At 37.1% G+C, this 23,166-nt stretch overlaps 1 protein-coding gene and 1 pseudogene across 5 annotated transcripts in view; one reads left to right on the top strand and one right to left on the bottom strand.

Moving 5' to 3' along the window:
• EML4 (EMAP like 4) overlaps window positions 1-23,166 on the top strand; it is a 161,572-nt gene that overhangs the window by 36,362 nt on the left and 102,044 nt on the right. The window lies entirely within an intron of this gene.
• On the bottom strand, window positions 17,241-19,413 carry LOC144333783 (small ribosomal subunit protein eS1 pseudogene; annotated as a pseudogene). Its single transcript, XR_013402813.1, has one exon. The product of XR_013402813.1 is annotated as a small ribosomal subunit protein eS1 pseudogene (transcript).

Raw genomic sequence — 23,166 nt, 5'->3', positions numbered from 1 at the left:
AGGGAAAAGAGATATACTCTAAAAGTAAACTAATTTCAGCTTGACCAATAATAATAATAATAATAATAGGTATAGATGGTGTTGAATTAAATGCCCCTGCCCTGAGTTAGCTTCCCTGGCTTATATAATCCACAGTAAGCACTCAATGAATGTTTGCTCTTAGACGCTGTGCCCGGCCTGAATCAGTAGGCACTTAAATGAAGGAAGCAGAAGATCTGTTAGTATAAAAGGAAAGGGTTTTGTTGTTGTTGTTGTTGTTGTTGTTTGTTTTAAGGAAGTATCAACTTAGATTTTTTAGACAGAAATGCATAAATTGTTTGTTATACTAATACTATGTCAGAATTATTTAGTGGTTGGCTATAGCCTATAGTATGAAATCTTATTTTCTTTGGGTTAGAATTCCATAATTTGGCCCCAGCCTTCCTTTTCTAGTCTTATTTTTACTCCTGTGTTAACAGACTATATAGTCAGTTTCCATTACTCAGTCATTTATCCACAAATATTCTACCACTTTGGAATTTTCTTTTTTCTCTCCTCTACCTAACCAGTTTCTGCTTAGATTTCAAGACCCAAATAATTTTTTTTTTCTTTCATTAGGACCACTCTTGCTAATCATGATCATTTTTGCTTCTAAATTTCTAGCACTTACTGCGTTTATCACTCATTTGACAATTACTCTTTTTCTGCTTTGTGAACATTTCTTATGAAAGTAAGTAAACATTTGTACAGTATTTCTAAATCTGTAGACCTTATTCAGGTTCCATATAGCATTCCCCCACTCCGGTCCAATCCAGAATCAGGCGTTACATTTAGTTTTTAATTTTAATTAATGTATTTGTTAGAGAGAGGGCCTCACTCTGTCACCCAGGATGGAGTGCAGTGGCATAATTATAGCTTACTATAGCCTCAAATTCCTGGGCTCAAGTGATCCTCCCACCTCAGCCTCCTAAGTAGCTGGGACTATAAGTGCACTCCACTGCATCCAGATGATTTTTGAATTTCTGGGGGAGAAATGGGATTTCACTGTCTTGCCCAGGCAGGTCCCAAACTCCTGGCCTCAAGAGTTCTCCTGCCTTGACCTCCCAAAGTGTTGGGATTATAGACGTAGGCACTTCTCCCAGCCTGCATTTAGTTTTTATGCCTACTTTTATGTCTAGTCATCTCGCCTACTTTAATCTGGAACTGAACTGTTCCTGAGCCTTTTTTGTTCCTTTTATGACATTGACAGTTTTGAAGATTACTAGCCATTTATTTTGTAGGATGTCTTTCAATTTGGTTTTGTCTGGTATTTCATGATCAGATTTAGGATATGCATTTTTGGCACATATACTACATAAGTGATGTGTTCTCAGTGCATCATGTATATTATTTTTGGTAAATAGTAAAATTTAAATCACCACAGTAAATTATAATAATTGCTGGTGAGTTTGAATAACACAGTAATCAAGACAGTCCTAGGTTCAAATTCTGTCCCTACCATTTGCTGATCATATAATCTTGGGTGTTACCTCTGTTTAGCTAATTTCTACCTCTGTAATTGCAGGTAATTTAAATACCTTTTTAGTAGGTCAAAAATAGTTGCGTATTGGCAGTTTTATAGGGATCTATTTAATATTTATAGATTTGTGAGATGAAATGAGACAATGCATCTGGCACTGAATATGTGTTCAGCATACTGTAGCAATATATTATTTTTCAATATAGTTCTGTAAAAATATGTCAGCATGATTATTGGTTACATTATAAAATAAAGTTATTTTTAAGTTGGATCTATAACACCTCCTCTATTTGATATTATCAGTTATCATTTGTAGTTTTATAAAAGTAATTTCTAAACACAACCAAAACTTTTATAAATATATGTATTTTACAAAACCATATCTATGTATATACATACAACCTCCAAATATATATTAATATAATACTAGATATAACTAGTTTTCATATAAGTAATTTAAAGAATGTAAGTAATACCTTTAGGGTAATTGAAGTGTCTTAGGGTTGTTTGCCTCTGCACTGAATGACCTAGGACCTTACACTTTTTCACTTATTGGTATCTTTTTAAAAATATGATTTTCTCATTGATGGATGAGTTGTCAGTTTCTTGCTTACCTTAGCAGCTCTACCGGAACCACTTTTTAATTTGTTGCTTTTTATTTGCTGTGAATTGGAAAACCAGATTATTTTGGTTCCTACCCAGTTCTAATAAACGTAGTTAACAGGCAACTTATGAGAGCCAGAGGTCCTTTTCTGAACTTAAGTGGTCTTTATACTTATGGTTTTAGTTTGGATTGTTATGAGGTCTTTTTCTGCTTACTTTCTGGTCTTGGCTCAGTTCTGATGACTTGGCTCTGAGTTTGGCATAATATAAAATGTGAATTCATAATATTAAACGAGAATTCACCTTTGCTTTACTGATGAGTAATTGATTTCCTAATTGTTCTGTGTTTTAGACAATCATATTTGAGCTATAGTTACATTATCTTATAGGAAGTTTTTCCTTAAATGTTGCAGTGAAGTTTAGTAATCGAGAGTCCTGAAAATGGCAGTATTTGGATATGAGTATGCTACAATATTGACACTATTGAAATTCAATAGTGTCAAAAGTCAGTTGGATGTGAGTGTGCTACAGTATTGACACTATTGAAAGTCAATAGCGTCAAAAGTAATTGGATATGAGTATGCTACAGTATTGACAGTATTGAAAGTCGGACATCAGTATGCGATAGCCTACTTTGTGATAGCAGCTCACACTTTCTATTTCATCTCTTCTTTGGTGGACAGGTACAAATTACATTTATTTACTACCTTTTCAACTCATGTTTCCGCATTTATTCGTTTGTTCTTCCTGGCCACTCTGGGAGGGAGGCCTTATGTCTTCTGAATAAAGGACAGTGGTTTAAGAACAGAAGGTGAATAGATGCAGAGTGAGTATTCAAATTTTGAGATAAATTTTCATTCTCAAACCTTCTTTGAATCTGAGTAATTTTGCCTTACATCATTTAGAACCAGATTTTTTTAAAGTTCTGATTTTGTATGTATAATCAAAGAACTAAAATTTATTTTTAAAATTTTCTATTTTATGTTGAATGTTTTCTTTACAATAGATTTATTTTGGAAACCTGCTCCTTTTTCTTTTTTTTCTTTTCTTTTTTTTTTTTTTGAGACAGTCTCACTCTGTCGCCCAGGCTGGAGTGCAGTGGTGCGATCTCGGCTCATTGCAACCTCTGCCCTCTGAGTTCAAGCGATTCTCCTGCCTCAGCCTCCCAAGTAGCTGGGATTACAGGCACCTCACCCGGCTAATTTTTTATGTTTTTAGTAGAGACGGTGTTCCACTATCTTGACAAGGCTGGTCTTGAACTCCTAACCGCGTGATCCACCCTCCTCAGCCTCCCAAAGTGCTGGGATTACAGGTGTGAGCCACCGTGCCCAGTCTGGAAGCCTACTCCTTTTATTTTTATTTTTATTTTTATTTTTTTGAGACAGGGTCTCGTTCTGTCTGGCTTTTTCTTTTTTCTTTTTTTTTTCTCCAGACACAGAAAGCCACATAGAACAAATGTAAAGCTTGGTAAACTATTATGAAATGGACATCCTTGTAACTACAGTCTAGAACAAGAAGTAGAAGTTATTATGAAATGGACATCCTTGTAACCACAGTCTAGAACAACAAATAGTAGTCACTTCAGAAGCCCCTATAGGTGCCCATCCCAGTTACAGTCTCTTTCCTTCCAAATTGTTACTACTCCTGGCTTTTGTAGTAATCACTTCCTGTTTCCTTATGGTTTTATCCCCTAAGAGTCCATTGCTAGACGCTAGAGTTTAGTCTTCCCTTTTTAAAATAAAGTACTTAAAATGCATCTTTATTATGATCTAATTGTAAAGGAAAGAGAAATTACAATATATTAAAAAATCACTAATATGATACTAAAAGCAGTTATTTGGAAACTCAAAGCCCTACATAGCTAAAAACATGGTTTCAAAACATGAAATAATTTTTAGACAATTATGTTCACTTTTCTGGTTTTTTTCCTTTTAACAAATACCACAAAGCAGAAGGGTACTCTTACTTTCTTTCAATACCGATCTTTTTTTCCAAGATAATATGTTGTATTTCTTCTTATGTTGATTATCATTTGTGCAGGGCTTTTCAGTTTCAAAAACAGATGTTCCTGATCTGATTTAATCCTCACAGCAGTCTTGTAATGTAGGCATATTCTTTCCATTTTATAGATGAGGAAATGATAATGTAACTAGTAGGTGGTGAAGCTTTGATTGGACCTTTGATTAAAAAGGGATTTCCTCATAAATGTTTTTCAAACTTTAGTCATCTGAGTACTACCTTCATGATTTTCCCAGTCTCTTACAACTATTACTATTTTACTTAATAATTTTATTTAAAATGACTTTTAAAAAACTGATAGACTGGCCAGGCGTGGTGGCTTACGCCTGTAATCCCAGCACTTTGGGAGGCTGTGGCGGGTGGAGCACCTCAGGTCGGGAGTTCAAGACCAACCTGACCAACACGGAGAAACTCCGTCTCTACTAAAAATACAAATTTAGCCGGGCATGGCGGCGAGCACCCATAAGCCCAGCTACTTGGGAGGCTGAGGCAGGAGAATTGCTTGAACCCAGGAGGCGGAGATTGCAAGGAGCCAAGATCATGCCATTGCACTCCAGGCTGGGCAACAAGGGCAAAACTCCGTCTCAAAAAAAAAAACAAACAAAAAAAACCCAGTAGACTTCATTTAGAACAGTTTTACATTTGCAGAAAAATTGATCATACAAGTTTCCACACACCCCCAAATTCCCTTATTATCAATATCTTATATTAGTATGGTAGATTATAATTTAAAACCCAATACTGACACATTGTATTAACTAAAATCCATAGTTTATTAAGATTTTCTTAGTTTTTACCTAGTGCCCCTTTTCCAGGGTCCCATCCAGTTGTCATGTCTTCTTAGGCTCTTGGCTATGACCATTTTTTCAGGTTTTTCTTGTTTTTGATACCTTGACAGTTTTAAAAGCAGTATTGGTATATTGTAGCAGCATTGGTATATCAGATATATTGTAGAATGTCCCTCTTTTGGAATTTGTCTGATGTTTTGGGGAGGAAGACCACAGAGGGAAAGCGCCATCCTCATCACATCATAAGAAGTACATGTGAGCAACATGACATCATTGATGTTGTTGACCGTGATCACTGAGGTACTGTTTGTTAGGTTTCTCCTTTGTAAAGTTACTTTTCCTAACCCCTTTCTGAACCCCTTTCCTCTTTGGAAGGAAGTCACTATGCACAACCCACACTTAAGAAGTGGGTGTGGAGTTATGCCTCACTTCCTGAAGACAGTGTATTTACATTTATTTAGAATTCTTCTGTTCTCTTAGATATTTTTTTCAGTCATTTATTTATTTCAGTATGGACTCATGGATATTTTGTTCTTTGGGTTAAGATCCAATACTATTTTATTTATTTTGTTCAGATTTTTCCAACTTTGGCCATAGGTTGGCTCCTGTGTTCCTTTGACATACTCCCACCTTTTTAAAAATAAAAACTTTTTTGAGAACTTCCTTACTTTCTGGCACTATAGAATAGTTTTTAGACATTTATTTTAAGATTAAATTTTATACACCACTCAGTAGATAGAAAATCATTTTATGGAAAATATTTGTTTATGTTAAAAGTTGGTTATGTTTAAATATTAGCAAAATGTTAGAGAGGTATTAGAAACTGAGACTTTCTTCTCAAAGTAATCAGAAGGTCCATGTGATCTTCTGTCTCTTATACACTCACTGGAGCATCCTGTCTTCTTTGCAACTGTAACTCTTTTTAGTATTTGCTTTAACATTGATTGAAATACCTTATAATGTGGTTGGTGTACCTACCACAGTAGATAGTGTGGGACATATAAAAGTGTGAAATACGGTCTCCTGTCCTGAAGGGGCATACAGTTGGATTTTGTTAAGTCTGTAAGCATGGTTGAAAAAAAATCATATACTCCTGCGTGTTAAGTACAAAATGGTATGAGTGTGAGGCTTATATGAGTTTAGGAAAGGAAGGATTCTGTGTTGAATAGAATAAAAGGAAGAACTTCTTAGAGGTTAAACCCATAGTAGATCCTGAAGGTGGGATATTGGGTAGGGGGTGAAGTCATTTCTGATCGGAGACTGAATGAACATTATCTACAGAACAATGAATGAGGAGATTGGCTTGGGTGGAATCTTGTGTTGCTATAAACTGAAGTAGTCGGAAATTTCTGAACCCGTGGATTAGTCCCCTCTGTAGTTAACAAGTGTGATATGCCTAAAGTGGTCAGTTCTAATTATGAAAGGACTTGGATGTTTTAAACCTGCAAATAAAATGTTGTTAGAGAGGTTGAAAACTTTATCCTTCCAGGAAGGTTACGTACTTTCTTATTGAAACTGTGACATTTAAGTTGGGTAACTTTGTTCCTGTTACTGCATAGTGTGTTGCCAGTGTTCTAAGTAGGGTAAGATTTATCCTTTGTCTTGGTGGGTAATGTAAACTTAGCCTGGCATTGGCAAACGTAGTATTTTCTTCACAGACACAAAATAACCCACTTTCTTTTTTTTTAAATTTATTTTTATTTTTTGAGACAGAGTTTCACTCTGTCGCCTAGGCTGGAGTGCAGTGGCATAATTTCGGCCCACCGCAACCTCTGTCTCCTGGGTTCAAATGATTGTCATGCCTCAGCCTCCCAAGTAGCTGGGACTACAAGTTCGTGCCACCATGCCCGGATAATTTTTATATTTTTAGTAGAGACGGGGTTTTGCCATGTTGACCAGGCTGGTCTTGAACTCCTGACCTCAGGTGATCCGCCTGCCTAAGCCCTCTAAAGTGCTGGGATTACAGGTGTGAGCCACTGTGCCTGATCCCCACTTTCAAATTGTATGTAAATATATATAATGGCTTTCTTTAAGCCTTGTGGTACTCAACTATTTTGTAGACTTTTTGATCATCTGTTAAGATAAAAATGTTTTTGTTGTTGGTTTTTTATTTCTTTTTTTTTTTTTTTTTTTTTTTTTTGAGACGGAGTCTCCCTCTGTCGCCCAGGCTGGAGTGCAGTGGCCGGATCTCAGCTCACTGTAAGCTCCGCCTCCCGGGTTTACGCCATTCTCCTGCCTCAGCCTTCCGAGTAGCTGGGACTGCAGGTGCCCACCACCTCGCCTGGCTAGTTTGGTCTCGATCTCCTGACCTCGTGATCCACCCGTCTCGGCCCCCCAAAGTGCTGGGATTACAGGCTTGAGCCACTGCGCCCAGCCGGTTTTTTATTTCTTAATGAAAAATTTCTAATTTACTTTGTATTTTACTTTCAAAGTAATGCACGCTATTTGACATTTGAACTAGTGTATATTTAATGTCACCTTTAATGAATTAAATATTGTACTCCCATATTTTAATAGCTATTAAAATATTTTACTTAATTACTTCAGTGTTTTAAAGAGAAGGACGGGAAATATATTAAAAGCAAACTTGGCAGTAGATTTTTTTTTTTTTAGCAATGCATGTTTCATTGCACGAAATAGAATATTTTGTTAATGTTTGAGACCATTTAAAAAACCTTCCCTTCCTCAGCTAGTCACTGCTAAAATTCTTTAATTTATTTTAATTTAGATCTCTTTTCTATCCAATTAACAGATAAAATGGCGTGACACCCACAGATACACCTACTTACTTACTGTGTGTCCACTTTATTCACTGCTATAGTAAGGCAGATAGTCCCCTTCATGCTTTTCTGTATCTTTATCACATTTTCCAGTGTTTCTCCCAGGGCACCACAGTACCTTTTATTGGACAGGGCATGAGAATAGAAAAGTATACCTGTGGATATTTTAAAAGTAACTACTAGAGAAAGAGGAATTGGCAGTATTGTGTGGTGATAAAGCACTTGACTAACAGTCTGAAAGCCTGTATTCCAGTCCTGGCTCTGCCCTGTGTTATGTAATCTTGGAAGTCAGTTTTTGCATTCTCATTTGGGTTATGTGATCTCTAAGACACTTTCAAAATTATATCATTTGTGCCATGGTTCTGCAAACAAATGAGCATATTAGTGTAACATAGGATCCATAATGAAATATTGGAGTACCTCTGCTTCAGTTGTAAAAGTGTTATAATCTTATAGCTTTGCCCCCACTTTTTAAAAATGTAAACTTTTAATTGAAGTCTAACATAACTTGCAGAAAAAGTACACTCATTATAACATAAAACACAAATCACAAAACATTACCAGAATCCTGGAAGCTCCTTAGTGATGCCTTCTGTTCACTACTATTCCCCCTCCCACATCTAAGGGTGACCACTCTCTTGACTTCCAACATCATAGGTTAGTTTTGGCTGTTTTTGGAATCACACAGTATGGCTTCTTGTGTGACTTCTTTTGCTCAGCATTATGTTTGTATGATTTGTTTAGTTCTAGTTCATTTCCATAGCTGTGGGGAGCTTTATGGATATATCATAGTCCATTTACCCAGTCTCCTGTTGGACTAACCATAAAGAAAAGAAGTAGTTTAAAAATATTTAGGGATTGAATCTTTCCATTGCATACTTTTGTGTACTGTTTAAGCATTCAGATCGCAGATGTGTGCTTCAACTTTGTTAGCCTATTGTCTCCCTTTTTCTTTTTCCCAGCAGCCGTATAAATCTTGCCTTGCTTCCTTGACTAGAAAACAGGAATAATTTTCTAATAGTTTTAATAGCATGGAAAAAATAAGGGCAATAATTTAATATTTTAAATTTTTAGGTCTAGGAAAGATACAGGAACAGTTTAAATTTATATTTTACAACTGGCTAGAAAGTACTTTTGCGTTTTCTTAAAACTGGTGTAAAATTAAGGATATTGATTGTTATTTAGATACGTCAATTTAAGTTTCCTTTATGCAATTATAATTTTTAGCTGAATGTGTAGGATTTTAAAATTCATTCCGTCAGCAGTTACTGAGTACCTGTTATGTGTGTAGTCAGAGAACTTTGTCTTTTGTGTATATCAAATATTATGGTAAATGGTGGGAAACACCTGTGTTTTGTGATCCCCCCAATTTTTCCTAACAAGTCAATGAAAACTAAAATGTAGAAGCTTAAAGCATTTTGCTGTTTTAAATTCAGTAATTTCTCTGTTAACTCTTTATTAAGACAGCCACTTGGGTGGGAGTCTCAGATCAGTGACAAAATGTCAGGTAGTGGATTCAGTATGAACTTAAATAGAAAAAATTTATATCTAATACATTTACTCATATAAATATCATCCAAAGTATAAAAAATTAATGGTTTAAAAAAATGGACTGTTACTTGATGCTTACCTGAGTTTTTATTGTAAGGGGTTTGTATATTTGAATAGGCTAGGCAGTTATTCCTAACTATATAGCTTTTTCCTTTACCTTGTTTTCCTCACCTACTTAGCCTGGAGTTTACAGCGTTTTTTTTGTTTTGTTTGTTTTTGTTTTTTCCATTTTTTAATTCATTGAAAATGAGTGATTTTTAAAAATGAAGGATTTGGGCTAAATATTTAGTGATTAATATACCCTTATTGATGTATTCTGGTTAAAAAAACAAACACCTAAAACTTAGTGGCTTAAAACAGCAATTTTGTTGTTATATCCAACATTATTGTGGGTCAGGAATTTGAGCAGGGTTTGGCTGGGCAATTCTTTTCCACTAAGGTCACATGGTGATATGCAGCTGGAGAGTCGTACCTTTTGCCTGTGTAGTGCATTGGCCAGGATGGCTGTGAGGCTAGGCTTAGCCGGGACTGTCAAACTGAGTGTCTGTGGCCTCTGGTATGGTGGCTCAGAGTAGTTGGACTTCTTAAAGGGCAGCTCAGTTCTGGAGAAGGTATTCCAGGAAAACAGAGTCTTAGATTCTGCAAGACTTATTCATATCTAGTCTTGGAAGTTACACAACTTCTGTTGGTAAAAAAGCAAGTCACGAGGCCAGCCTAGATTCAAAGGAGGAACTGACTACCGGTAGGCATGTTTCTTTGGGGTTCATCTTTCGAGACTAGCTATACTACAAGATCTGTAACTCTGCATAGTAGATATAAAACTTTTTTTGAGACAGGGCCTCTGTGTCACCGAGGTTGGAATGCAGTGGTATGATTATGGCTCACTGCAGCTTCAACCTCTTAGGCTCAAGTGATCCTCCCACTGCAGCCCCTAAGTAGCTGGGACTACTGATGCATACCACCACACTGGCTAACTTTTATATTTTTTATAGAGATGAGGTTTTGCCATATTGCCCAGGCTGGTCTTGAACTCCTGGGATCAAGTGATCTGCCTGCCTCAGCCTCCCAAAGTGCTGGGATTGCAGGCATGCGGCACCATGCCAGCCATAAAACCATTTTTTAACGGAATGGTATTCAAATCTTATAATCCAAGCTGATTTTCATAAAATCTAACTACCTTAATATTTTTATGTTCTGTAAAAGCTTCCAGGGTACTCTGCAAATTTATTTCATTTTCTCTTGAAGTGTGTCAGCCTCAGACTAGATTTTTTTTCTGTTTTATTATAAAAAAATGTTTAAGAAGTAAAAAAAAAAAAAAAAAAAAAAGAATTTTGCAATGAATACCTGAATATCTACCTCTGAGATTTCGTAACATTTTGCTATACTTTGGTTACTATATATCTATCTATTATCAACCTGTTTTCTGCTGAATTTAAAAGTAGGTTGCAGGTACTCAGATACAGATTTAAATTACTTTTTCTTCCAATCCAAACCTTAGAGGATAGTCAGAAAATACAAAGAATCTTTATTGCTATACCTTCTCCCTTTGAGAACTTTTTGTTTAGAACTTTTAAATCTGCCTTATTCATCGCATACCCAGCCATTCTTTGGTTTAGTTTTCCACAACTCTTACTCCTGATAGTGTCACTAGGATCTTTGGAAGAAAAGGAGAAACTCATTTCTCTTTTTTTTTCTATTTTTTGAGGTGGAGTCTAGGTATGTTACCCAGAGTAGAGTGCAGTGGCACGATCTCAGCTCACTGCAACCTACACCTTCCGGGTTCAAGCAATTCTCCTGTCTCAGCCTCCTGAGTAACTAAGACTGCAGGCACCCAACACCATGCCTGGCTAATTTTGGTATTTTTATTAGAGACTGGATTTCACCATATTGGTCAGGCTGGTCTCGAACTCCTCACCTCAGGTGATCTGCCTGCCTCGACCTCCCAAAGTGCTGGGATTACCACACCCGGCCCACTTTTTTTTTTTTTTTTTGAGATGGAGTCTTGCTCTGTCATCCAGGCTGGAGTGCAGTGGCGTGATCTTGGCTCACTGCAGCCTCTGCTGCCAGGGTTCAAGCGATTCTCCTGCCTCAGTCTCCTGAGTAGCTGGGATTACAGGCGCATGCCACCACACCCGGCTAATTTTTGTGTTTTTAGTAGAGTCAGGGTTTCAGCATCTTGGCCAGGCTGGTCTTGAACTCCTGATGTCGTGATCCACCCATCTTGGCCTCCCAAAGTGCTGGGATTACAGGCATGAGCCACCAGGCCTGGCCCGTTTCTTTTTTAATTATAAAAACAATCATCCACAATCCTAGTATGAGTACAGCTACTCTCATTAATATGTTACCTGTTCTTTTTTCATTTTATATCTCTGCATTTATTGCTAGTAATTAAAACATTTTGAATGTGTGACATTTTAAAGATTATTATAGCCAAACAGTGAATGCTCGATATTTCACTGAATGGCTGGACTGCTATTTTTAACCATGCCAGAACAATTGAGTTGCTTTCCAATGGAGGAAAGCTATTGAACCAAATTAAATACTGCTTATTGTCTAAAATTGGTTATATCCGAAGTTTATCCCACCCCTCTGACTCACACCCTTAAGTAAGAGTTTAAAGTGATGAAATGGCGGAGAAACAAAGTAGTTGGAAGGAATAAAGATCTTCTTGGTTCCTGGTTGACTTTGAAACTGCATAAGCAACAAACAAGGAAGTTAGAAAAAAAATGTAATTTTCAACTGTAATAAAATATTTTTGTTAAGTAAATTTTCATTTTTTTAACCAATATTCTGACAGTTAATATTCTCATAGTTGGACTAAATAAATGTTTTATTTAAAGTTTGCCTGCAGATGTAAGCATATTAGAAACCTTTGGTATCAAGCTCAAGAGCTATGAGATACGTATATTTCCTATGAATTTTATTTGTTTTTGTAGTGGAACTTCTTTTTGAACTCTAGACAAATTGTAATCTTAGGGATACAGTCCTCCTATATTGAACAAGATTATACTTAACCCATCAAGGCAGTTGAGTCTCTAAGTTTTTTTCAGAGAAAGCAATTCTTGATTGTCAAGATTCATTCTTCCCAGAATTAACCTTTACTGTAAAAAAAAAAAAAAATTCTTATATAACCCACATTCTTCATGTTATAGATTCAGTACATTTCTTGTTTGGCCCTCTGTGGAAACAGATGATTACTGTTTTTCATTTGGTAACTTTAGATACTTGAAACCTAATATTTGTCTTTTAGGCTTTGCTATGTTTGAATTATGTTATTTACAGAATGCAGACTTAAACATAGAGTTTTCTCTATGGAATACTGTACCTATGAAAAAGATTATTTCTGAGGATTCTTAAAATATGCTTCTGGACTACATTTGGTCATGTTTGTGTGTCCACATATTCATTGTCTTAATGAGTAGTTAGGTAATTTGAACTACATTTCTTGATTGCTGGAACTGTAGTTTTTAGAGGATATGTCCAAATATCAGATCTGTCAACCAATATTATAACCAAACTCACTAGCAAAAATGGTCTGAATTTGATCTGCTTTTAAATATGGAGATTTACTTTGGGAAAGACATGGGGAATTTGATCTGGGTGCTGATCATTTCACTTTTGGAAAATCCCAAGGATATTGGATTGATCCTGTGATTGATTTATGGGTCTCAGATCTGGGGTGGTCCTAGAAGATTGTATAGTCTGCAGTGAAGTGAGCTGTAGAACAGGGGTTCCCAACCCCTTGGGCCACGGACTGGTAGAAACTGGGTCACACAGCAGGAGGTGAGCAGTAGGCGAGTGAGCAAATCTTCATCTGTATTTGCAGTCACTCCTCATCACTCTCATTACCACCTACGCTTTGTCTCCTGTCAGATCAGTGGCATTAGATTTTCATAGGAACACAAACCCTATTAGGAACTGCACATGCAAGGGATCTCGGTTGCTCACTCCTTATGAGAATCTGATGCCTGATCTGTCACTGTCTTCCATCACTTCAGATGGGACCATCTAGTTGCAGGAAAATGAGCTCAGGGCTCCCACTGATTCTACATTATAGTGAGTCATATAACTATTTTTTTATGTATTACAATGTAATAATAATATAAAGTGCATAATAAGTGTAATGTGTTTGAATCATCCCAGCCCTGCCCTGCTGCCCGTAGTCTGTGGACACGTTGCCTTCCATGAAACCAGTCCCTGGTATCAAAAAGTTGGAGACTGCTGCTCTAGAGTGTTCCAGATATTCTGTACTTGAGAAGGATCTCTCATGTATATGGATCTTCCTGAGCCTGTCTGAAGAGAATATAGTAAAGGAGGAAAGGAATATTAAATTTGCCCTATCATAGTTCAGTGTCAGCCTTTCCTACTCAGTTCCTATCCATACAGCACAATACAATTTCATACTAAAGTACAAGAGTCCTCCTTTAAGTACTGAAGATGCTTTACTTTGACCACAAGAATATTTGAATTTTGGATTTTAACCAGTAGTATGGTAGTGGCTTCTTTTCAAAATCAGTGAAATTTATTTCTTTCTTTTTTAATTTTAAAGAGAGGGGAGTCTTGCTGTGTTGTCCAGCCTAGACTTGAACTTCTGGGCTCAATCTGTCTTCCCATCTCAGCCTTGCAAGGACTACAAACATGCACTGCAGCACTTGACTCAGTGAAAACTTTTAATATAATGTATAATGCAGTTAACTAATGCTTGTTGCGCATTTACTCCAAAATTTAACTGAAACACATTTGCTTGTTTCATCAGTGACATCATTTACACACCAATGACTCTTGGCCATGAAGAACCCACAGTGAACATAGAAAGTTTAGTTGTAGACCTTTAATTGATTAATTGTAGCAGAAACGGCATCAAATGAGGAAGAGCCCCCTTCATAAGGAAATACAGTTGACCCTTGAACAACACCAGTTTGAACTAGGCAGGTCCACTGAAATGTGGAATTTTTCAGCCAAACGTGGACTGAAAAATACAGTATTCCAGGGATGCCAAACCTGTGTATACAAAGGGCTGACTTTTTGTATATGTGGATTGTGCAGGGCTAAGTGTGGGACTTGAGTATGCCCGGACCTGGTATATGTAGGAGTCCTGTAACTACCCTCCCGCATATCTGAGGGATGACTGTAGATGTCTTTGAAAAGGTCTACCTTAAAGTTCTGAAGTTCTGTAAATTTTCAGCTTGCTTTAGTTTCTACATTTGATTTTTCTTTTAGATTTTCATAGATTAGAAAACGACATTTTGCATTTAACAAAATTTTAAAAAATCAAAAGGTTTATGTATGTCGTTTTGTTTTGGTTTTGGTGCAGGATCATTGAAAATCCGTTTCTGGCCCCGTGCAGTGGCTCACACCTGTAATCCCAGGATTTTGGGAGGCTGAGGTGGGCAGATTACTTGACGTCAGGATTTCAAGACCAGCCTGGTCAACATGGTGAAACCCCATCTCTACTACAAATACAAAAAAATTATTAGCTGGGTGTAAGGGGTGCACGCCTGTAATCCCAGCTACTTGGGAGGCTGAGGCAGGAGAATCACTTGAACCTGGGAGGTGGGGGTTGCAGTGAGCCAAGATCCAGCCTGGACAACGGAGGGAGACTCCATCTTAAAAAAAAAAGAAGAAAAGAAAAGAAAAAGAAAACTTTTTGCCAGGAATAGCTGCTTTGAAAATTTCTGTATAGGAAGGGCTTAAGAGGTGGCAATTTGGGTTGGGGAGTATGTCTTGAAGATTTATTTTGATGCTGCACTTTATTTTCACTCATAGTGTATGTCATAGATCATTCAAAATAGCAAAGTTCTCAAAAAATTGTTTTACTTCTCTATAATACGTGTATAACACATAATTGAAAAAATACCAATTATCCACATCAAATTCAGGCATACTTTGTTTTATTGTGCTTCACACTCTTGCACTTTGCAGATACTGTATTTTTTTTTTTTTTTTTTTTTTTTTTTTTACAAATTGAAGGTTTTTGGCAACCCTGCACTGAGCAAGTGTATTGGCCTTGCTTTACCAACAGCATGTGTACCCACTTCATCTCTGTCACGCTTTGGTAATTCTCACAGTATTTCAAACTTCTTCACTGTTATCGTGTCTCTTAAGGTGACCTGTGATCCGTTATCTTTGATGTTACTATTGTAATTGTTTTTGGAGTGCCATGAGGGACACCCATTTAAGATAACCTACTTAATAAATGTTGTGTGTGTTCTGACTGCTCCACGGACTGGCTGTTCCTCTGTCTCTCTCCCTCTCCTCAGGCCTCCCTATTCCCTGAGATAACAATAGTGAAATGAGGCCAGTTAATAATCCTACAATGGCCTTTAAGTGTTCAAGTGAAAAGAAGAGTGCACGCCTCTCACTTTAAATCAAAAGCTAGAAATGATGAAGCTTAGATGAAGAAGAGATGTCAAAAGCTGAGACAGGCTGAAAGCTAGGCTTCTTTTACCAAATAGCCAGTTGTGAATGTGGAGAAAAAGTTTCTGAAGAGTGCTACTCCAGTGAACATATGAATAAGAAAGTTAAACAGCCTTATTGCTGATACAGAGAATATTTGAGTGTTCTGAATAAACAGTCAGACCAGACACAACATTCCCTTAAGCCAAAGCCTAACCCAGAGCAAGGCTCTAACTCTCTTCATTTCTATGAAAGCTGAGAGAGGTGAGGAAGCTGCAGAAATTTGAAGCTTGCAGAGATTAGTTCATAAGTTTTAAGGAAAGAAGCCATCACCATACATAAAAGTCCAAGGTGAAGCAGCAGGTTCTCATGTGGAAACTGCAGCAAGTTATCTAGAAGATTTAGCTAAGATCATTGATGAAGATGGCTGCACTAAACAACAGATTATCAGTGTAGACAACACTGTCTTATATTAGAAAAAGATGTTACTTAGGACTTTCATAGCTAGAGAAGAGAAGCTAATGCCTGACTTCAAAGGACAAGCTGACTCTTGTTTAGGGGCTATTGTAGCTGATGACTTTAAGTTGAAGCCAGTGCTCATTTACCATTCTGAAAATCCTAGGGCCTTAGGATTATTCTACCCCGCACATGTGTATGCTCTAGAAATGGAACAACAAAGCTTAGATGACAGCACATCTGTTTACAGCATGGCTTACTTTTTTTTTTTTTTTTTTTTTTGAAACAGGACCTTGCTCTTTGACCCAGGCTAGAGTGCAGTGGTGCCGTCAAGGCTCACTGCAGCCTCAATGTCCTGAGCCCAAGCAATTCTCCCACCTGAGCCTCCTGAGTGGCTGGGACTACAAGCACACCCAACCATGCCTGGCTAATTTTTGTGGTTTTTTTTTTTAAGATAGAGTTTCGCTTTTGTTGCCCAGGCTGTAATGCAGTGGCATGATCTCAGCTCATTTCAGCCTCCGTCTCCCGGGTTCAAGGAATTCTCCTGCCTCAGCCTCCCAGGTAGCTGGGATTACAGGTGCCTGCCACCACACCCAGCTAATTTTTGTATTTTTGGTAGAGACGAGGTTTCTTCGTGTTGACCAGGCCAGTCTCGAACTCCTGACCTCAGGTGAGGCACCCACCTCGGCCTCCCAAAGTGCTGGGATTAGAGGCATGAGCCACCGTGCCTGGCTAATTTTGTATTTTTAGTAGAGATGGGGTTTCGCCACGTTAGCCTAGCCAGGCTGGTCTCGACATCCTGACTTCGGGTGATCTGCCCCTCTCAGCCTCCCAAAGTGCTGGGATTACAGGTGTGAGCCATCACACCCAGCCTCATTTTTGTATTTTTTTGTAGAGACAGTGTTTCATCACGTTTCCCAGGCTGGTCTCGAACTCCTGGGCTCAAACGATTTGTCTGCCTGGTCCCACAGTGCTGGGATTACAGGTGTTAGCCTCTGCACCTGGCCTAAAGTTGTCTTCTCTCCTTATTCTTCTCTCTCTGTAGCCATGAAGAAGTTGAGTCATGTTAATTAACACGCCAGTGATTCTGATTATGGAGAAGATAATTTCTCAGCTCTATTAATAAAAATTACATTTTCTTTTCTTTTCTTTTTTTTTTTTTTTTTTTTTTGAGACGGAGTCTGGTTCTGTCGTCCAGGCTGGAGTGCAGTGGCCAGATCTCAGCTCACTGCAAGCTCCGCCTCCCGGATTTACGCCATTCTCCTGCCTCAGCCTCCTGAGTAGCTGGGACTACAGGTGCCCGCCACCTCGCCTGGCTAGTTTTTTGTATTTTTTAGTAGAAACGGGGTTTCACCATGTTAGCCAGGATGGTCTCGATCTCCTGACCTCGTGATCCGCCCATCTCGGCCTCCCAAAGTGCTGGGATTACAGGCTTGAGCCACCGCGCCCGGCCTAAAAATTAGATTTTCATTTGAGAAGAGACAGTTTTTAAATTATTTTATGTATTTTAAAATGAAATGGCATAGTTGCTTATTTTAACACATTTTTTGCAAGATAGCCCCTGTTAACGGTTTAATTTGTGTCCTTCCACATCAGGGGTTGACAAACTTTAACACTTTGTGGCAAAATTCACTGTTTTGTATCCTGGGAGCCAAAAATGGTTTTTGTATTTTTAAATGGTTGGAAAAATCAAAAGAATATTTCATGACACATTAAAGTTATATGAATTCTAATTTCAGTGTCCATAAATAAAGCTTTACTGGAACAGAGCCATACACGATAGTATAGTTACTGTCTGTGGTTGCTTTTGTGCTGCCACAGCAGAGTCCAGTAATTGGGACAAAGACCTTTTGTCCTACAAAGCCAAAAATGTTTACTATCTGGTCCTTAACAGAAAAAGTTTGCCAACCCCTGTTCTCATGTACACCTGTTTTCTTGTTTGCTTTTTCAAAAACAGTACATAAACTGTACTATGTAAACAATTAATATGCATTATCTTTTGCTTACTGTAAACTAACTTAAAATATATATCCATTGATCATGCATAGCCTTCCACATTGATATATAGAAATAAAACATTTTAAATAGCTGCATAGATTCCATATTTAGATAACATTTCATTCACTTGATCCCATTGTGATAGGTTTGATTTATAGTTCCCTCTCTCCCTGCTACATACATTGTTGTGTCAAAGCATGTGTATTTTTCATTTTTGTAGTGATTACAGATTACTGTTCACAACTGAGATTTGTAGCAGTTCACAAATGCACCAGTACAAATGTCCTAACTTCCTAGCCAGTATTTGCTATCATTTTTTTTGTTTGCTCACAAGATCAGTAAAAATTATTTTTAATTGCAAGCCCCTGCCAAGTAATGGGGCTAAATCATTTGCACCTGTAAAGACATGCTTTGAAGTTGCTGAAGTTTAACCATTATTTCAGTGTTTTGTTTGATTTCTGTTTTTTAAGAGCTCTCTCCCCCCCCCGCCCAATAGCACTTTTTATTTGACACTAGTTGAAGTCTGAACTTTAAACAGATTCTTGGACTGGTGGTTCATATCCATCAGCTCGTTCAACTTTAGCACCTGTCTCGTCCCCAGTGGCTTTTCCAGAACTACTGCCTTCACCATGAAGCTCCATGAGCTTTCCCAATTCAAACTTGGGCTTCTTCAGCATTTTTACTTTTCTAACGAAGACATCATGGAGAAGATAAATAGATTGGCAAGCCTTTTCTATGTCTTTTCCAATGCTGTCTGGAATCAATTTATTGATTACTTATTTCAAGTCATTTGTCTGCACCTCTCGGGTCATGATTTCCATCATCTTCTTCCGGATTTGGCGGACCTGTTGGCGCTGAGCATAAGAGGTCTTCCGTATCTGATTGTTGCGTTTTTTAGTAAAACCAACACAGAACAGACGAAGCAAGTAACCATCGGTAGTCTTGACATCAACATGAGCTTCAATCATTGTCTGCCACTTTTTGACCATGGAACACATTTTGTCATGGGTAACATCCATGCCATGGAAGTTAGGCAGTTTTTGCCCTGAACATCTTCAGTAATCAGCTTGAATTTTCCAAATGCAACTTCATCATTCTGCAAATCAGCAAGACTCACTTCAAACACACGACCCTTGAGACCATCAGATGCAATTTTGGTTCCTTGGGTCCTGGTGACGAGCGTCTTTCCAATATTTCTTATATTGAACATAGCAGGTGCTTTCACATCATACCAATCTTTCTTAGAAAATGGATCAACCACTTTCTTCTTGGCTCCCTTTTTGCCGCCTTTCATAAGGCGCTTGTTCTTGCCAACCCTGTTTTTTAAGAGCTCTTAAATGTCAGTAGTTACAAATTACAAATTTTACTATAACAAGTCATCTTTCTTCTCCTTGCTTACAAGGAAGTAACCATTTTTTAGTCTTTCCCTATGACAAGAGTACAGTGTGAGAATTTTTGCTCCTCTTAGCCCAGATCTCTAATGTATATGAGAAACATCCCCATGAAAACACATCTAGATACTGTAAGAATCATCTTTGTTTACAAAGACCATTACATTTTCACTAATCTTTGGACAATTTGAATAAATACGCATAACTGTCTCTTAAGAAATGCTGGCTCTAGGCTATATTATGAAGAAGTTGAAGTTGACCTTACTACTCCAGAATCTTTTTCCCCCTTCATTTGTGCCCTCATGTAGGTGATTATTCTGGCCTTTTCACATACCTAATAATACCACTATGGGTTCTCCTTCCTGTCATTTATACACTTGGGAAAATTTAAATTCTATTTATACCTTCTGAGGGAATTTACAGTTTAAATTATGAACGTTTTTGTGGCTTATCGAATGAGGGTTTTTTCGTTGTTTTTGTGACAGCTGTTTTGAGATACAATTCACGTGCTATATGAATCACCCATTTAAAACATACAATTCAGTGGTTTTTAATATATTCAGAGTTGTGCACCATCAATTTTTAGAATATTTTTACCACAATAAGAATAAATCCTGTATCCTTTAGCAGTCACTTCCTATTTCTCCCAGTCCCTGTAGTTTTTAGCCAGCTGCTAATCTACTTTCTCTTATAGGTTTGCCTATTCAGGACATTATATAAATTGAATCATACAGTATGTAGTCTTTTGTGACTGGCTTTTTTCACTAAGTATGTTTTCAAGATTTCATCCATGTTGCAGCGTGTATCACTGTTTTATTCTTTTTTATTGGAGTAATACTCCGTCATATAGGTATAACCATGTGAACAAATAACTGTTCAGCATTTAATGGACATTTGGGTTATTTCTGCTTTTTGGCTCTTACGAACAGTGCTGCTATAAACAGTCATGTGCAAGTTTTTATGTGGGCATCTGTCTTTATTTCTCTTAGGTATATACTTTAGGAGTGGCGTTGCTGGGTTATATGGTGCCTCTGTTTAACCTTTTGAAGAACTGCCAGATTGTTTTCCAAGGTGGTTCTACTGTTTACATTCCCACCAGCAATATATGAGGGTTTCAATTTCCCCTTATCCTTACCAACACTTTGTCATTTTGATTATAGAGGGTTTCAATTTCCCCTTATCCTTACCAACACTTTGTCATTTTGATTATAGCCATCCTAATGGTATGAAGTGGCATCTCATTATGATTTTTTTATTGTTATAAAATACACATAAAATTTATCATTTTAAACATTTTTAACTTTACAGTTCAGTGTTATTAAGCACATTCACATTGTTGTGCAGCCGTCACCAGTATGTTTTCAGAACTTTTTCGTCATATCAGTAACTCCTCATTGACTTCTCCTTTCAGTCCCCAGTAACCTCTTTCTCTTTTCTGTTTCTATGAATTTGCCTATTCTAGGTACCTGGTATAAGTGGAAACATACAATATTTGTCCTTCTGTGTCTGGTTTATTTTACTTAACATAATGTTTTCAAAACTCACTCATGTTTTAGCATGTGTCAGAGTATCATTTCTATTTAAGGCTGAATAATATTCCATTTTATGTTTATCCATTCATGTGTTTGTGGACATTTGGGTGCTTTCTACCCCTTGGCTGTTGTGAATAATGCTGCTATGAACATTGGTGTGTAAAAGTATCTTGAGTTCATGCTTTCAGTTCTGTTGGTTTATACCTGTAAGTGGAGTTGCTTTGTCATATGGTAATCCTGTTTAATTTTTTGAGGAACTGCCCACTATTTTCTATGGTGGTTACACAGGTTTACATTCCTACCAGCAATGCACAAGAGTTCTAATTTCTCCACATATTTTCATGTGCTTATTGATACTTTGTATATCTTCTTTAGAGAAATGCCTGTTTATTTATTTATTTTTTTTTGTCTACTTCTGGATTGCTGGATTGTAGGCCAAATATACTTTCACATTTTGTAAGTCTTGCTGAGTTATTCTCCAGAAGAGTTTGTCGATATACATTTCCCTTCAGAATGTATAAAAGTTCTGATGCTTTAAATCCAACTAACGTTGCCAGACTTTATTTACGTTTTTTGTTTATCCAAGGATGTGTGAAATAGTATTTTGTGATTTTAATTGTCATGTGCCTAATTACTAGTGACCTTGATTCACCCTTCTTCCCTCCCCACAGATAGAAGTTTGCCTAGTCATGTCTTTTTTGCATTTTTCTATTGGACTGATGTCTTTTTTTATTGCTTTATAGGCAATATTGACATATTTCTTTCATATGTTGATTTTCTCAATCTTTCAGAAATTTAAAAACTTTTATTTTTTTGAAGTGAGAAGAAAGCAAGTTGAATTTGTATCCTTGAGATTTAACATAGTCCTGACAAATTAGTCGCTCAATAAGTATAAAATGTATAAATATTTTACAAACATCTAAAAATTTGTTTTATTTTTAAAGAAATAATGCTACCCAAATTAAATAACAAAAGAGCTCTATTTTGTATATTATATACTATAGTTTTATAATGAAATGTTAAAACAATCATAAGGAAAATATGTTCACCGTTCATTAAGTGGAAATGGATGTTCATAAAAGTCCCATTTGTACAAAAAATGTGTTAATCATCCCTTTATGGTAAAATAATGTATTGGATCTTCCACCGTTCATGCCTGAGGCACATTTGTAAGTGGATTAGAAAAATAGTTCTTCCCAGTCTTTTCTTGGTATGATAGTCATTTAAAGTAGATTGAATCTGTTAGATCTTCCAGATACACTTAAATTCTGAGATTAAAATATACATACTCACGTAATTCTTAGCCATAACACTGAAGGGACAGAGATTGGGCAGATGTTGGCCAAAAGACACAAAATTTCAGTTAGATGGGAGAAATAAGTTGAAGAGATCTATTGTAAATCATAGTTTTTACAGTTAATAAAAAAATAAATTGTGGGCCAGGTGCGGTGGCTCACGCCTGCAGTCCCAGCACTTTGGGAGGTCGAGGCGGGCGGATCATGAGTTCAAGAAATCGAGACCATCCTGGCCAACATGGTGAAACCCCTTCTCTACTAAAAATACAAAATTAGTCGGGTGTGGTGGTGCATGCCTGTAATCCCAGCTACTTGGGAGGCTGAGGCAGGAAAATCACTTGAATCTGGGACGCGGAGGTTGCAGTGAGTCAAGATCGTGCCATTGTACTGCAGCCTGGGCGACAGAGCAAGACTCTGTATAAAATAAAATAAAGTAAAATAAAATAAAATCTTGAAAATTGCTAAGAGAGTAGATTTTTAAGTGTTCTTTCTCATAGAAAAATGTTATGTGACGTAATGCATATGTTAAGTAGTCTGACTTTGCCGTTCCACAGTATTTACATGTATAAAGTATCATGTTATACACCATAAATATATACAACTTGTCAATTAAAAAGTAAATTTAAAAATGTTAAATGAGATTAAAAAAATAAAAACTGCTTACTTCTAGAAATATATATATAAATTTTGATTCTAGTAGCAGTATATCCCACAAAATTTCCATGAAGTTCAGCAAAGGGAATCCCCTCAAAAGGAAAGCAAGATTTTGTTGAGCATTGTACTGAGCTTGTTTAATCCAGACTTTTTCCCACTGTCAGTTTTATGTACATATGAAATGATCATTCTTTTTTTTTCCCCC

The sequence above is a fragment of the Macaca mulatta genome, chromosome 13, assembly GCF_049350105.2.
Source record: "Macaca mulatta isolate MMU2019108-1 chromosome 13, T2T-MMU8v2.0, whole genome shotgun sequence".
NCBI lineage: Eukaryota > Metazoa > Chordata > Mammalia > Primates > Cercopithecidae > Macaca > Macaca mulatta.
Note: the sequence above shows the minus strand (reverse complement) of the source record. Positions and strands in the feature narration are given on the sequence as shown.